This window comes from Rattus norvegicus, chromosome 3 (genome assembly GCF_021556685.1).
Source record: "Rattus norvegicus strain SHRSP/BbbUtx chromosome 3, alternate assembly SHRSP_T2T, whole genome shotgun sequence".
In the NCBI taxonomy this organism is placed as follows: domain Eukaryota; kingdom Metazoa; phylum Chordata; class Mammalia; order Rodentia; family Muridae; genus Rattus; species Rattus norvegicus.
Window position 1 is genome coordinate 78,007,062 of NC_141536.1, and position 5,785 is coordinate 78,012,846.

Genomic DNA, 5,785 nt, shown 5'->3' on the forward strand with positions numbered 1-5,785 from the left:
AGGCTGCTTCTCATTACCCCAAGAACCAAGGTCATGATCACCGTGCCTCAAACTAGTGAAGACCTGGCTGAGCCGAGCAGGCCTGGCTGGCCACGTTGCCAGGGAGATGACTTCCCCTCCCCCACTCGTTGCCCCCTCTGACAAACACATTTGCAATCTGCTAACCATGGCTGGTTTGAGTGACTCTGGTTGTCAGGTCTGATTTTGTTCTCTGAAAGTCGATTCTGATTTTTAATTCCTCCTCTACTCCATGCAGTGGAGCTGACAGTTCCCCAAAGCACTCACCGGAGCCAGGGGAAATCTCAGGAAAGAGGGGCCATCTTCACGAGTGAAGGCCCTGATGTGAGCTTCCCTGACAGCTTGGACTAATTGTCTTGTCTCTGCTCACGACACTAACAGTATTTACATGGAAGCAGCTATGGTTTTACAGCTCCAAGCCACCTGAAATCCTCACCCTCCAATAATGATGCTCAGTGGTTGCCAAGGCGACAGCAAGGGATGAGAGGGGTGGGAGAATGGGGTGGGATCTCAGCAGGACCCCTCTGCAGTGGGAGCTCTTTCCCTACTTGTCTGCATCAGCAACCAGGCAAAAAGACAACAAGAAAGGTAGACCTCTCTCTCTCTCTCTCTCTCTCTCTCTCTCTCTCTCTCTCTTCCTCCTCCTCTTCTTCCTCCTCCTCCTCCTTCTTCTTCTCTTTTCTTTTTTTTTTCGACAAGTCTCACTGTATAGCTTGCTATTTCTAGTTTGCAAGTCTCAATAAAGATCAGACTGGCCTTAAACTTCCAGATATCTGCCTGTCTCTGCTTACTGAGTGCTGGCCAACTTGATTTTTGAGAGCTGACTGGTTTAGCTAGAAAGGGTCGGCAGTGAGCCCAGGATCTGTCTCCACCTGCCCAGCACTGGGATTACGGATCTCAGATCTCAATGTCACAATACCAAGCTTTTTCCATGAGTGTGGTGACCAAACTAGGTCCTCATACTTGTCAGGCAGTCCCTTTACACACCGAGCCATCTCCCCAGTCTTGGGCTCCCTTTGTCTCAGTGGGGACATAGAAGCCCACAGAAAGCCCCACTGCTTGCAATGCATGGCTTCTGATTTCTTGACTTTTTCTTTTTGATGTCCAATGCAGTCTGTCAGTCAATATTCATTTATTGAGCGTTTAGGATGCCTCCAACCTCGTGCTAGCCCTGGGGGCAGGATACAGAAGTGAGCTGGAGAGCTGGGCCTCCTGACCCTACTGATACAGGAGAGTGGAGATGAAACTAACAACTCTTCATGTGTTGGTCCAACTCGATTAAGACAGGAGGCAGGCAGGAGAAATTTAGGGAGCAGTGGCCGCAGGGTGATAAAATTATCAGAGACCTAACCCAGCTCAGGTGCTCTGGGGAAAGGTTCCAAGTAGAAGTAGGAGGAAACAGTAACTGGCTGGCTGGGCAGGTGAGATTAGAGGAAACCTTGAGTAAAGGTCCCACAGCAGGAGGGCGTGCCTGTGGAAACCTTCAAGGTTACTTCCTGATAACCTCATTACCGTCCTCCTTGGTCTTGTTCTTTGGCTACTCTCAGGTTCACTAGCTCCAAGCTCCTTGGTTTTGCTCTTCATCACAGGTGACTTACTGGATGTCACCCAGAAGCACCAACTCAGGGCGGGTTCCTGAAGGTCTAGGTAAGAGAGAGAAACTCAGTGCAAGGAAACAGGTTTGCTTGGCCACTCACAGTCCCCAGGCCGGAGTTGACACACCAGCAGGAGCAGCTGTGTGTGGTGTGACCTCCTCTAGAGACCGAGCCTAGCCTTCCTGTCATGGTCACTAGTGGTGAGGTGGGATGTGTGTATGGGATGGGGGTGGGGTGCCTTCCTTCGGTGGTAAAGTGGCGTTCCCTGGTAGAAGGCCTTGACTGAGGCCCCTGATAGACTTGAGAATCCCAGTGCTGAAGAGGCTTCCACAAAAGCTTTCTGATGAGTCACAACACCTTCCTTGCCTAACTCGCAGGCACTAAAAAGTCTCCGATCCCCAGGGGTCATCCCGACTTACGTAAGGGTCTTGGGGGCATTGGGCACATTCTCTGAGCCTTGTAAATGTCCTTAGCTTCCTAAGCTCCATCTTTCCTTGCAGGAGGAAATGCTTCCATTCAAAAGATGGCCACCGAGTATGCCATGCCTCCACAGCTCTGGAGAACCTCAATGCACCCCACCCCCAGTTCATGACTGGGAAGCTCTGGGCCTCCAGGTCTTCAAGCACTCTGTCCCCGGTAGTCTGTCCTAGAGGCCTAAATCCACATAGCCCCTCTCCTGCCTCCATCCAATGCTGGCAAACACCCTGGGAGAGAAAGGCCTTGGTGAAGCGGAGCCAGGGGAGTCTTGGGGACAATCCCCTAACCCAGAGGTTTAACGTCCACGTGTGCATTTGCTCTCAGGCTCTGCAGGCCCTGTGGCCCATCCCCCAGTACTGTCTAGGAGGAAGAAATGAAATCACAAACCCCTCCCCCTTCCAGGGTACATGCAGATGTGTGTGCATGCGACCCAGAATACTCATAAAGTTTTGCTGATTGACTGAAGGAACATACAGAATCTCTGGGAGCTATGAAAGGAGATGCTGTCAAAAGCTGGCCCAAAGACGTCCCCTTCGATGAGATGGAAATGAAATGACAAGGCAGGCTGGGGATGCAGGGGCAGGGGAGGAGAACATTCTGGAACCCAGGGTCATCCAAAGGGGTGCCATGCTAAATGTGAGCAACTGTGAAGCTCAGCAAGCCCTGGACACGGCGCTCTCTCTAAATGAGTCTTTAATAATTCAGTTACACAAATTGAGCGTAATTAAATTGTCCCTGTTGAAAATGCGCCGCTGTACATATGAATGATGAAATCAGGATCCAAAGGCACCGCAGAGGAGACGATAAGGTAATTTTCCACTTGTGCTAAGCAAGCTGGGATCTTCAAAATGCAATTGTGCGGAGCGCCCACCTGGGATTATTAAAGGGCCAGTTCTGTGTGTGCAGCTTCTCCTAGCTGCTGCCCTCTGGCTCCCTTTGGCTGCAGCCCACGGTCTCCTCTGGAGCAGAGGAGAAGTGGGGGAAGGAACCCAGGCTCACCATTGTGGTAGCTTCCTGGTGCGAATGCATTCTCACTAATCTTCTTTGGAGGCCTTCTCTTCAACTGCCTGTGCCAGGGGCCAGTCCAGTGCTTAAACATGGCTGACTCATCTCCATGTCTCAGAATCTTTTGGATGAGCTCCCGTGTCCCCTTGCTCTGTCTCATTTCCTTCCCTTCACCCTATCACCTCCGGCTCTGATTGGAGACATCCCTGCCTTTGGTTGTCTTTCATTCTCATCCAGTACCCACAACATAAATTCCCAGAGCTCGAAGCCTCTTCTGTCTGCCTCACGTCCCAGTGGCCCCAACTCTGCATCAAGAATGTAAACAAAGGCAGAGCTGGTGAATCCAGTGAGGGGCAGGGCCTGTGCCAGATCACCTGCAGGTCCCAAGTCAAGGGGCGTCTTTGTCTCCCACGTGGCAAGGCCCCTTTCTCTCATCTCCTGAGCTGTGTTCCAGATCGCTATAACCACAGTAGTCACATTCAGCCTGGAGCCCTGCTCCTGGTAGGAGCACTGTCTCCCACCCACCTGGGACTGGTGGAGCCAGGCCCTAGTGGGGGTCAATGTCCCCAGTAGAAGGAACAGACCCTCAAGGACTAAACATCTCACTGTGGTGCAGGCAGAGTGACCATGGTGTTTCAGATCTCTACCCTTGACCCTGGAACCCTGTCAGAGGGGTAGCTCCTGGAGTTCTGTTCTTTGCTACCTCCTCTGAGCCAAACTGAGGGGTCCTCCCTGCCTTGAACCCTGACTAGGCTGCCCATCACTCTGAAGATAAGGTTATAGGGTTTGCTGAAGACCTGGGCAGGGGGCCAACTCACAAGTCTGTATTAGGTGAATCAGCTCAGCTTCTAATGGAGATGTTTTAGCAGCTCTGAGGCTCCACAGTGGCGTGGCTCTTGGGCTAGGGACCCTGGTCTCTTCCATCTCCATCTGGTACTCTTTTTCTCACGGTACTCCATTTAGAACACAGAGTCTCAACCAAGTGGTGTAGACTGTGGCAGTGCATGAGTGTACAATGGCCCAAATGGTGAGTTAGAAAAAATAAGTCATTTTGTTTCTTTTGTTTGAGACAGGGTTGCACACACACCTGGACTGGTTTAGAATTCACTATGTAGCCAAAGATGATAAGGAAGGGCCGATCCTCCTGCCCCCACTTCCCCAGTGCTGATGCAGTTCAGTAGGCAGTGTTTGCCTGGCAAAACATGGCCCTGGGTTCTCTCCCAGCACCAAGCAAGCAGAACCAGTGGTGGTGTGTGCCCTAAATCTGGGCACTCAGAAGGTAGGGGTGGGAAAACAAACACAAAAGGATTCAAACTTACTTTAAAAGTCTGGACCTGGACCTGAAGCATGCCTATAACCCTGAATTTCCAGAAACAGAGGCAAAAGGATTGCTAGGAGTTCTGGGCCAACCTGGACTACACAGTCAGACCCTGTCTTAAAAAGAAACTTTGAAGAATCATCAGAAACCCCAACTTAACACAAGTTCCCAAAGCAACAGGAGAGCAGGCTGCGTTTTGGTGACCTCTCAGGTGCCTCTTTCCTTGTTTGCATTTCTTGTTGGTTCCCCAGGGCATCTAAGCACAGGATACTGTTCTGCTACTCAATCCAGTATATTTATGTCACAGATAAGGTGGCTCAGAAAGGGTAAGAGACTTGCCCAAGGTCACTCAGCAAGTTAATTCCCCAGTCAAGACTAGAGCAAGAATGATTATTCTTATGTCAGTTCCTGCTCCCCCAAAGCCTCCACAGTCTGGAGTGGGTTGTGTTGATGTTCAGGGTTCACTTCTCAGCTGCTCAAGGCAGCTTTGGCCTCCTCCCTGGGTTTTCTGACTCCTGCCTGCCCCCATCAATATCCGTTGCAGTAGAATCTGATCTCATTCTGTCATTCACTCCCCAGTGCTGAGCAGAAAGAACAATCTGGGCCGTTTCTATGCAGCCTGAGCCTGCTTGTGCCACCTCCTTGAATCACTTCATCCCTCTCCCTGCTGGCCCTCTGGCTCTTGCCCAAACACAGCTCACTGCTCTTCTGCTCAATTTGCAAGGTCACCCCCTTGCCTCCTCCAGGCAGCCTTCCTTGAGCTCTGGCTTCCATCCCAGGTCCCCACCAAGGTTAAGCATGCCTGTTCTTCCTTTGCCTCTCTGTAGGTAAACTCACACCAGCAATGGACCTCCAGGTAGCCAGAGGAAGAAACAAAGGCAAAGTAGTCACTGGGCCTGTAAGTGGTTATGCTAGAACCAAGCTTGGGTCAGGAGCTCCCAGGGCCACCCATACCACAGATAGAGGCCATCCAGGGTTCTAGATCTTGGTCACTCAGGTCCTCTACCCCATTGGCCTTCAGGCCTTTCCTCCTGTGAGTCCCCCGTCTGTAGGTTCATAGAGCCTCCATTCCTTTGGCTCAGAAGTCAATCTTCTGCAGAGGAAGTGGCAACCTGCCCCTACACACAGACACAGAAACACAGACACACAGACACACAGATACACAGACACATACAGACACACAGATACACAGACACAGACACACAACCCAAATACTTCTTAGAGGGAAGTTTTCCTGAGCCCCTAGGCTGAATGACAAGCCCACTCTAGACTTTCCAGGGTGGAGGAAGAAGCCTTTACTCTGTCCTTCCTGGCCTGGGGCTTTAATCGGCTGTTCTTGATCTCTGAGCTTCTGATTCCCACTGGTCCCTAT